The 11509-nt window shown below is 41.5% G+C and overlaps 1 non-coding gene across 1 annotated transcript; it reads right to left on the reverse strand.

The window, feature by feature from the left end:
• Positions 1-3766: 3766 nt before the first annotated feature.
• On the reverse strand, positions 3767-3873 carry LOC112761609 (small nucleolar RNA R71). Its single transcript, XR_003181998.1, has one exon. It is a non-coding gene; the product is annotated as a small nucleolar RNA R71 (small nucleolar RNA).
• Positions 3874-11509: the final 7636 nt, after the last annotated feature.

Here is an 11509-nt window from a genome sequence, read left to right on the forward strand (position 1 = left end):
GGAAAATCCATTGACTACAGCCCCTCTAGCATAGAAAAAATGCTAATGGTGAAAAGGACAACCTCCACTCGGAGCTACAAAGAAAGAATGAAGCAGCAAGACCCTGGGTTTGATGAGATCCTGAATGAAATTTGTGTGATGCATGTGCGTTGGATAAATGATAAGGATGAGATACCCAATCAATTGAGGAGAAGAGATTTGAGCCCCCAAGCTAGAGGGTGGCTAGAATTTGTGAGGAGGTCCCTAATCCCCACATCCAACACTTCAGAGGTGACCAAGGAGAGAGCTGTACTCATCTACAGCATCATGAAAGGAGAGAACATCAACGTGGGGGAGATGATTGCCAACAACATCAACAAAGTGCTGAAAAGCACCAGTGACAACAAAAGGTTGGCATTCTTCAGCATTATACAGAGGCTATGTGATGAGGCTGGAGTTGAAAAGATCATTGATGAAGTGCTTGTGAAGCAAGACAAGTTCATAACTGCCAAAAAAGATGGCCAAGGTGGTAGCTGTTCACCCACTCAATAGGGCCAGAGAACGAAGACCTCATGCCCATGAACCACAACAACAACAAGAAGAGGAAAAGGCAGAAGAGTGATGCCAGGGCATTTTGGCCAGTTTCACTGACCTTTTCTTTACTGTTTTAGGGTAGTTTCATGCATTTTCTTAGGAAATAAGCAAGTTTTGAGGTAGAATTTCACTTACATCTTGATTCAAGCAAACATGGTACACTTTTCATGATTTCATGAGAATTATGCATGAATTTAGTGACAAATTGGATGATGCATGACTCATGATGTGGATTAGAACTTTGATGCACTTTGTTACTCGATTTCAGGACAAAGGAAGCAAGAAAAAACCACGTTAGCAGCCACATTAGTCTCACTAACATGACCACTAACGTGGAATGGGAGCTAGCTTGCAACGTTAATGAGAAAAGTAATCGCCAATAACGTCCTCGAAGCCATCATAGCCCACGTTAAGAGTCTCGTTAACTAAGTTAACGTGAACTCTAACGTGGAAGAAGAAAGTGGAGCCAACATTAGTGACACTCACCTTTGTCAATAACGTTGGACCAAGCTCATATTGGCCACGTTAAGGGCCACGTTAACTTAGTTAACGTGGACTCTAATGTTGGGAAGCAAAAGAATGGCCAACGTTAGTGACACTCACCTTTGTCACTAACATTGGACTAAGCCACTTTGAGCCACGTTAACTTAGTTAACGTATATTAACTTAGTTAACGTGGAAGCTAACATGGAAAAAGCAAATAATCGCCAACGTTAGTGACACTCACCTTTTTCACTAACGTTGGAATGAGCCACAATGAGCCACTATGTGCCACGTTAACTCCCACGTTAACTTAGTTAACGTGGAAGCTAACGTGAAGGAAAGGATGATGAGCCAACGTTAGTGACACTCACCTTTGTCACTAACATTGGAGATGGTTATCATCACCATGTTAGAAGCCACGTTAACTTAGTTAACGTGGATTCTAACGTTGGAAGTAGGGGCATCTTGGAACGTTAGTGACAAAGGTAAGTGTCACTAACATTCTCGAAGGATTGGCAAGCCTACGTTAAGAGCCATGTTAACTAAGTTAACATGGACTCTAACGTAGGGGGAAGGGAAGACTCTCAACGTTATTGGAAAAGGTGAGTCCCAATAACGTGTGCGAAGGACCTAGAGGCAACGTTAGTGGTCACGTTGGTGCCACTAACGTTCTCGAACCCACACTCTCACTTAACGTTAACGCCACTAACGTCCTGAGCTAAATACCCTGCCTACTTCACACTTTCTCTCTGCAAGTAAAGCTAAGCCCACTGAAGAGGATAACTGCTTCAAACTCAAGATCCAAAGGCCCATATCCAAGACTTGAAGAACCAATTAGAAGATCAAAAGAGTAGTATATATAGGGGTAGTTTTGAATTAAAGAAAAAAACTTTTGGGAAGTTGGAAATTGGAGAACTACTTTCTGTATAATTTACTCTGCACTTCTAGTTTAATTTTCATAATGTATCTTCCATCTTTGTTTTCCATTTCCAGAGCTATGAACAACTAAACCCCCTTCATTAGGTTAGGGAGCTCTGTTGTAATTTGATGGATCAATATTAGTTTTCATTATTCTTCTTCTATCTTTTCTCTTGATTTTACTAGAAAGCTTTCAATCTTCATCCAATTGGGTAGTTATCTAGGAAAAGAAGCTATTCATACTTGGATCTCTTCTGAACCTTGGAAGAGGAATGAAGAGATCATGATAGAAATGCTTTCTCATGTTGGACCAAATTCGGGTTGGAAGGATACGGTGACTATAATTCTACCAACACTTGATTTGGGAATGCATGTGGTATAATCAGTGACCATACTTCATCTCTTCTCATGAGCAATTGACTAAGGAATTGGCTATTGATCAAGATGTGAGAGATTGAATTACAAGGAATTGTAATTCGATCACTTAAGATTGCCAAGGAGATCAATGAACGCATTGATTGCGGAAGAGATGAAAATGAACTTGATCCGGAGAATGCAACATCTCCTAAACCCAATGAATTCCCCATTTCTGATCTTACCCATTCTCTTTATTTTCTGCAATTTACTTTTATGAGCATCTTCCCCATTCCCATTTAAGATTCTGCAATTTACTTTCCGTCATTTATTTTCAGCTCTTTACTTTCAGCATTTACATTTTCTGCTATTTACTTTCCCGCCATTTAATTTCCTGCAACTCTCAACCCAAATTATGCTTCGCTCAACTAGAACATTCCTCTAATTAAAATTGCTTGACCAATCAATCCCTGTGGGATTCGACCTCACTCTATTGTGAGTTTTTACTTGACGACAATTCGGTATACTTGCCGAAGGAAAAATTGTTGAGAGACAAGTTTCCGTGCATCAAGTTTATGGCGCTGTTGCCGGGGATTGATTTTGTATCAACAATGATTAAATTGGAGGATAACTAGATTGAGCATTTTTCTTTTGTTTGATTTAAGTTTATTTGAGTAATTTACTTTCTGTTCAGTTATTTTCTTCCCTTTCCCCTACCCATTTTCTTAGTTGTTTAAAATTCAGTCGACTAACCCACTAACTGTTTGATATATTGCATCACTCACACTAACAGCAATTCTAACAGAAATACTTTCTGCATCTATTTCCTTGCTTGTGCCTTGTTGGTTTTATGACAGGGAGAAGAAGCGGGGCTTCAACTTCCTTTGATTCTGAACCTGAGAGGACCTTCCTTAGATTAAGGAGAAAAGCAAGAGGAAAACGAGTAGTTGGTGCGGAGGAAGAATAGGAGTATTTTGAACCAAACATGGATGAAAATATGGAGAACCATCATGAAGAAGAGGCTCACAACCATGGTCGAGAAGGTCCAGCACATCAGGCTGGGCAAGAGAGAAGGGTTCTGGGTTCTTACATCAACCCAAACCCAGGAAACTGTGGAAGCAGCATCCAAAGGCCAACCATACATGCCAACAACTTTGAACTAAAGCCACAGCTCATCACCCTTGTTCAGAACAATTGTTCATTCGGAGGGAGTGTCCAAGAAGACCCCAATCAACATCTGACCACCTTCCTGAGGATATGTGATACTGTGAAGTCTAATGGTGTTCATCCTAACACCTATAGACTACTTCTGTTCCCTTTCTCACTCAAGGACAAGGCATCTAAATGGCTGGAATCCTTTCCAAAGGAGAGTTTAGCAACCTGGGAAGATGTGGTGAACAAATTCTTGGCAAGATTTTATCCTCCTCAACAGATCAACAGGCTGAGAGCTGAGGTACAAACCTTCAGGCAGCAAGATGGTGAGACTCTATATGAAGCATGGGAGAGGTTTAAGGACCTGACAAGAAGGTGTCCACCAGATATGTTCAATGAATGGGTGCAGCTGCACATTTTCTACGAAGGCCTTTCCTATGAATCAAAGAAGGCAGTAGACCACTCATCCGGGGTATCTCTGAACAAGAAGAAGACCATTGAGGAGGCCATAGATGTTGTTGAGACTGTAGCAGAGAATGACTACTTCTATGCTTCCGAAAGAGGCAACACTAGAGGAATGATGGAGCTAAACAATGTAGATGCACTGCTGGCCCAAAACAAGCTTATTACCAAGCAGCTGGCTGACCTCACCAAGAAGATGGAGAGGAACCAAGTAGCAGCAATCACCACCTCATCAGCAACCTAAGAGGGAGTGAATGCAGATGCAGAGGATGAGCAAGAACAAGCCAACTACATTGGAAACTCACCCAAGCAGACCCATGATCCATACTCCAAGACCTACAACCTTGGTTGGAGGAATCACCCAAACTTTGGGTGGGGAAATCAACAGGATCAAGGCCAAGATCAGAGACGTCACAACCCCAACAACCATGCAGCTCACCAACATTCCACACAGAGATCATATCAACACCACCCTAACAACACCTCTCCACATCCATACCAAAACCAAAACAACCCTTCTCATCACTCCAATCCCAACCCTCCATCATCTGAAAATAGACTCTCCAGAATTGAGACTCTACTTGAGGGCATATGCAAATAGATTCAAGATAATAAGGTATTCAAGGAGGAGGTGCAAGCCAATATCAAGAATCAGGGAGACACCATCAAAAGGCTGGAATTTCAAGTGGGATACCTCTCCGAGCAGATTCCCAAACCTACAGACAGCTTCCCCAGTGACACAGAGAAAAATCCGAGAGGTGAAGCAAAGAAAGTCAGATGGGAAGATTACAAGATGGTTACTATAAGTAATAAGTAGACTAAGGAAGTGCTGAACAACCCATTAGAACAACCTGAAGATACTTCAGCGGGAAAGCAAGGGGAGAATCATCAAGAAACCACAATTACACAAAAGGAGCTGACACAGAAGGAGCTGCTGAGACTCTATGCACCCTTTCCCCAATTACTAAATGACTGTGTAGAGAAGAGACTATACTCAAGGTTTCTTGACATGTTTGCATCTCTCCATGTAAACATACCATTCATCAAGGCCCTCCAACAAATGCCCTCATACATTAAGTATATGAAGGAGCTGCTGACCAAGAAAAGCTCACTCAAGGGAGGACAAACAATAGTGATGAATAAGGAGTACAGTGCTCTCATTCAACCAGAGCTGCCTACAAAGAGGAAGGACCCAGGGAGTTTCTACATCCCCTGTGCCATAGGAGAAACAATATTTGATAAATGACTCTGCGATTTGGGAGCAAGCATCAACTTAATGCCTTTATCCCTTGTGAAGAGGCTGCAGATCAATGAGATCATACCCACAGATGTAGTTATCAGGCTGGCTGACAAAACTCAAAAACAAGCAGTAGGAGTGGTTGAAAATGTACTGGTGAAGGTTGGGAAATACTTCCTTCCCACAGACTTTGTCATCTTGGACATGGAAGAAAGCCACCTGCACCCAATCATATTGGGAAGACCATTCCTAGCTACAGCCAGAGCACTTATAAATGTGGAGTGAGGGGAGCTAATTTTAAGGATCCATGACGAACAACTCACCTTCAATGTTTTCAAACCATCACAAGAAACAGATCAAGAGAACAAAGAACCAAGGAAAGATCACAGTGAGATACTGAAGGAAGAAACAAGTACTGAAGCACAACCAGCACATCTGGGAATCCCCTTGGTTGATGAAAAAGGCAATCAGCAGTTGTCACAGCTAAAGGAAAATCAGGAAAAACCCAAACAACCAGAGTTATATGAGACCAGCAACAAAATCTCCTTGGAAGAAAAGATCACAAAGAGCAAGGCAACTTCAAAAGGAACAAAGAAGAAGGTACCAAGGAAGTGGAGGAACAAGAAAATCCCTACAGAGGACTTCTCTCCAGGGGATAAAGTAATCTCAGCTTATGTCCCAGCCATTCCCTCCGATCTCCCCACCATCCCATCTCAGCTACCTAAAGTTTTTACCATCAACAGAGTTCTCTCCTTAGAACCTGTGGAGATCCTTGATGAAGCCAATGGAGATAGATTTACTGCAAGGGGGGAAGACTTGAAGCACTACCAACCACCCTGATAAAGCCAGAACGTCAAGCTAGTGACGCTAAAGAAGCGCTTCATGGGAGGCAACCCATGTTTTACATGCTTTTAAAAATAGTTAATAATACAAGGTTCATGAATTTCAAATCAACTTGATATGCACTTGAATGAATAATTGTGTGCAACATATAGTGAGAAACAAGTTTGGTGTTCAAGGCGCATTAAGAGAACATAAATGTAACCCACATCATGTCACTCTTAGGGGCCTTGAACAAATCTTTTACACCATATGGCACCAAACTAAGTTTGGTGTTGCCAATGTTGCATACATGGATGTTGAGTTAGTCAGTTGGTTTGCACTCAGGAATAGCACTTAGTAGTTAAAAACAAAAACTTTAAAAAGTAGTTAGCCTTTTAATTTTGCCACCACTTTCTACAAGTGTATTTTTAATCACATTTCTTTTATTTTGTAGGAGCATTGATGGGGAAATTGAAGGGTTCGGATAACACAAAAGGATGATACTACACACGTGTCTTCAAGGGGATTGCATTGGGAATAGTTGCCATGCAACATTGGAAGAAGAACAAAATTGGAAATTGAACCAACCCCATCATAAAGTTGGTGATCCTTGTGCTCATTCCATGCAAAACCCCATCCGTCCATCATACAACAACCCATCAATCCACACCTTTCATTCACTTATCACTTACCTATATAAGTGAGTCCTAGACCGTACTTCCCCTTCACATTCCAATTCCCATTTCTCACACTTCACACCTTCGGCATCCAAATCTCTTCATCACACCTTGTCCTAACCAACCGAATTCCTCATCTATCCGTACCTTCCACCCTCTTCACACATCAACTCAAACTCATGGCATCATCAAGCTCCAAGAGGCAAAAGAGGAAGGAACCAGTGAAGAGCATTCCTTTCGATGAGAAGAGATTCAAAACTGCGTTCCATGAACTCGAATTTGAATGGATAAAGCTCAAAAAGATACTGCCTGAGTTAACATTCCAAATTGACGAGGATGAGTGCCCACAGATTCGAGAGAAGATTGAACAAAGGGGTTGGCAAAGGCTTACGAACCCGGAGGGAAAGATAAATGCAAACCCCATCAAAGAGTTCTATGCAAATGTGGTCAGAGAAGACAAAACCAAGGCTCCCACCTTCAAAAGTTACGTAAGAGGGAGAGAGGTGGACTTCAGCCCCAATGCTATAACAAGAACTCTTCAGTTGAAATCACCACATTTTGATGAGCTTGGTTATCAAGCAAGAGTAAGCAAGAGCCCTGACGATGATGAACTCGAACAAATTGTGAATGACATATGTGATATAGGAGCTGACTGGGAAAGGTATGCGGATAAGAGACCCAGGTTCATCAAGAGAGGAGACCTCAGCCCTAAAGCCAAGGGATGGTTTGAACTCGTGAGGAGATCTATCCTCCCAGCAGTGAACAATTCTGAGGTCAACGTCACTCGAGCTACTATGGCACATTGCTTAGTACAAGGTGGATATATCAATGTGCACGAACTTATAGCTGAGGGGATTCAAGAGTCAGCTGAGAAGATTGATTCGGGTGCCAGGCTTTGGTACCCCAGCACTATCCTCAGACTGTGCACGAAGGCCAAGGTTGTCTTCGAGGATAGCAACCTAGATTGGTTAAATCCTGGGAGGCTAATTACGTTTCAGCGTCTAACTCATGTGACACCAGCCCAACAACAAAGAAGACCTCACATAGGAAAGCCAAAACCAAAAGGAGGAGCTCACCAAGAAGAGTCTCATCAGGAAGAACACCAACAAAGAGAATATTATGACCCAACCAACATAAACCTGAATCACATTCATGGAGCCATTGAGGAACTAGCAAGGAGTTATATGGAGGGACAAGAACAACAACTGCACATTCAAGCTCAAAGGATTGATCGTCAAGAAGAACTCATTTCTAATTAGATGAATCAACAAGTGGAGTGGCAGAAACAACAAATGAAACAATATTCCCAGCTCACTCAAGCCATCAATCAAGTGTCTGAAAGGCAAGAGCGTCAAGATAAGCGCCTTCAAGAACTCAACCAACGCCAACTAGCTCAGACGAAGGCATTCAATGAGTTCAGTGTACTTAATGAAGGACAGCAACTACATAGGGAGGAGTTCAACATAAACACTCAAGCTAAGTTGAACTATATGTCTAGTCATATGCATAATCTACACTCTGTAATCCCTAGGTATGATGAGGTCCAAAAAGATTTCACAGAACAAGAGGAAAGAAAGGTGAAACAGCAGAAGGAAACACTTAAAAAGAAGATGGAAGATGCTGGTTTTTGGAAGAAGTTGATTGGAAAAGGCAAGGGAAGTGGGAGTACAAGCACTCAAGAAAAACACCAAGAAGTCAAGCAAGAGGAAGAGCATGGGCAACCCCATGAGTAAAAGGTGGTGGAGTTCCCTCTTTGATCCATATTTTTCAAGCTTTAAATAAGGAAAATCATGTATGAAATAGAACATGTTCCATGGTAGTTAGGATTTTGAATTATGCCTTTAAGTTTTTCATTGCTTAGGTCTATGATTACTAGTCAAATTGCTTGTTTTCAATTCCATCTTGCTTATTATGTTGCTTGTCTCCTTTTTAATCAAATAAAAAGAGAATGTGTATTATCAAAATGGATGGAGAATTACTTTCTGAGGCTTGGGAAAGATACAAGGCCTTGATCAGGAAAAGTCTACCAGAGATGTTTAGTGAATGGGACAGACTTCAAAATTTCTATGAAGGTTTGACACTGAAAGCTCAAGAGGCCCTTGATTATTCAGCAGGAGGTTCAGTCAACTCATGAAGATAGCTGAGGAAGCCCAAAATCTCATAGAGACTATGACCAACAACCAATAGTTTTATGCTCATCAAAGGCAATGCCAACCAGCTCAGAAGAAAGGTGTGTTGGAGTTGGAAGGTGTAGATACTATTATGGCACAAAACAAAGTGATGCACCAACAAATCCAGCAGCAAATGGAGATGATTGCTAAGAGGATTGATGGTCTTCAAATAGCTACAATAAATACTACAAATCAACCACCAGCTAGATAGGGACAACAAGAAGAGATCTATGAAGAGCAGCAGCCAGAACAAGTTAACTATATGCACAACCAAGGTGCTGGACATAATGAATTTCATGGAGACACTTACAACCCCTCTTGGAGGAACTACTCCAATCTAAGGTAGGGAGACAACCAGAACCAAAATTCATGGCAAAGGAACTCCAACCAAAATAACTCCTGCAACATAAACCACCAGAACCATCAGCAAACTAACCAAAATCTATACAGAAAACCACAAAATAACTACCCCACGTCTAACTTCTATCCACCCAATAACCCATCAACCAATCAAAATAATTTCCACTAACCATCTTTATCTCACACTCAGCCACAACCACCCCAAGAATCCCAAAGAATCTCCAATTTGGAGATGATGATGGAGAAGATGATGAAGCATCAAGAGTTAGCTAATAAAAACCATGAAGCCTCATTGAAAAACCTAGAAAGACAAATAGGCCAATTGTCCAAATAGCCTGAAAGACCAACCAACACTTTCCCAAGTGATACCATTCCAAATTCCAAAGAAGAAGAATGCAAAGCAATTCAACTCAGGAGTGGAAGAACATTGGAGGATGACAAGGTTGGCAGTAAGAAGGAAGTGGCAATAGAAGAGAAGGACCAAGAAGAGCTCAAGAAGAAGGATGAAGAGCCACAAGCTTCAAAGAAAGAAAATCAAGTCATGGAAGAGCATTGGTGCACGAATTATGAATCACACTTTTCACAACTCGTACCACTGACCAGCAAGTGCACTGGGTCGTCCAAGTAATAACTCACGTGAGTAAGGGTCGAATCCCACGGAGATTGTTGGTTTGAAGCAATCTATGGTTATCTTGTAAATCTTAGTCAGGAAGTCAATTATGTTTATCAGTTGAATTGCAAATAAACAGTAGAGCATAAATTAAAAGTTACTTGTTGTGCAGTAATGGAGAATATGTTGGAGTTTTGGAGATGCTTTGTCTTCTGAATCTCTGCCTTCCTCTGTCTTCTTGTTCACGCACGCACATCCCCCTATGGCAAGCTGTGTGTTGGTGGATCACCGTTGTCAATGGCTACCTTCCATCCTTCCAGTGAAAACTACGCTCACGTGCTCTGTCACAGCACGGCTAATCACCGGTTGGTTCTCGATCCGGTTGGAATAGGATTTACTATCCTTTTGCGTCTGTCACTAACGCCCAGCCTTCAGGAGTTTGAAGCTCGTCACAGTCATTCAATCCTTGAATCCTACTCGGAATACCACAGACAAGGTTTAGACTTTCCGGATTCTCATGAATGCCGCCATCAGTTCTAGCTTATACCACGGAGATTCTGATTAAGGAATCTAAGAGATACTCATTCAATCGTATATAGAACGGAGGTGGTTGTCAGGCACACGTACATGATTTGAGGAAGGTGATGAGTGTCACAGATCATCACCTCCATCACAGTTAAGCGCGAATGAACATCTTAGATAGGAACAAGCGTGTTTGAATGGAAAACAGAAATACTTGCATTAATTCATCGAGATACAGCAGAGCTCCTCACCCCAACAATGGGGTTTAGAGACTCATGCCGTCAGAGAATACAAAGTTTTGATCTAAAATGTCATGAGATACAAAATAAGTCTCTAAAAGTTGTTTAAATACTAAACTAGTAGCCTAGGTTTACAAAAAATGAGTAGACTATGATGGATGATGCAGAGATCCACTTCTGGGGCCCACTTGGTGTGTGCTGGGGCTGAGATTTAAGTGAGTCACGTGCAGAGGCCATTTGTGGAGTTGAACGCCAGTTTTTGTGCCAGTTTGGGCGTTCAACTCCAACTTTTGATCCTTTTCTGGCGCTGGACGCCAGAATTGGGCAGAGAACTGGCGTTGAACGCCAGTTTACGTAATCTATCCTTGTGCAAAGTATGGACTATAATATACTGCTGGAAAGCCCTGGATGTCTACTTTCCAACGCAATTGGAAGCATGCCATTTAGAGTTCTGTAGTTCCAGAAAATCCACTTTGAGTGCAGGGAGGTCAGAATCCAACAACATCAGCAGTCCTTTTTCAGCCTGAATCAGATTTTTGCTCAGCTTCCTCAATTTCAGCCAGAAAAATACCTGAAATTACAGAAAAATACACAAATCATAGTAAAGTCCAGAAATATGAATTTTTCCTAAAAACTAATGAAAATAGACTAAAAACTAACTAAAACATACTAAAAACTATATGAAATTAACTCCAAAAAGCGTATAAAATATTCGCTCATGAAGCATCCACAAGAATAGAGGAAGGAGGTGAAACCTTACACTCCTCCTCTTCCATACCCTCAAAGATTGCAAAGAGAGCTCAAGGATCAACAATTTCCTAAGTTTCTAGAGGTTTTCATGAAACTGGAAATCAACATTCCCCTTATTGAAGCATTGGAGCAAATGCCCTTGTATGCTAAGTTCCTTAAGTAACTCATTAACAAGAAGA

This window comes from Arachis hypogaea, chromosome 16 (assembly GCF_003086295.3).
Source record: "Arachis hypogaea cultivar Tifrunner chromosome 16, arahy.Tifrunner.gnm2.J5K5, whole genome shotgun sequence".
Classification (NCBI taxonomy): domain Eukaryota; kingdom Viridiplantae; phylum Streptophyta; class Magnoliopsida; order Fabales; family Fabaceae; genus Arachis; species Arachis hypogaea.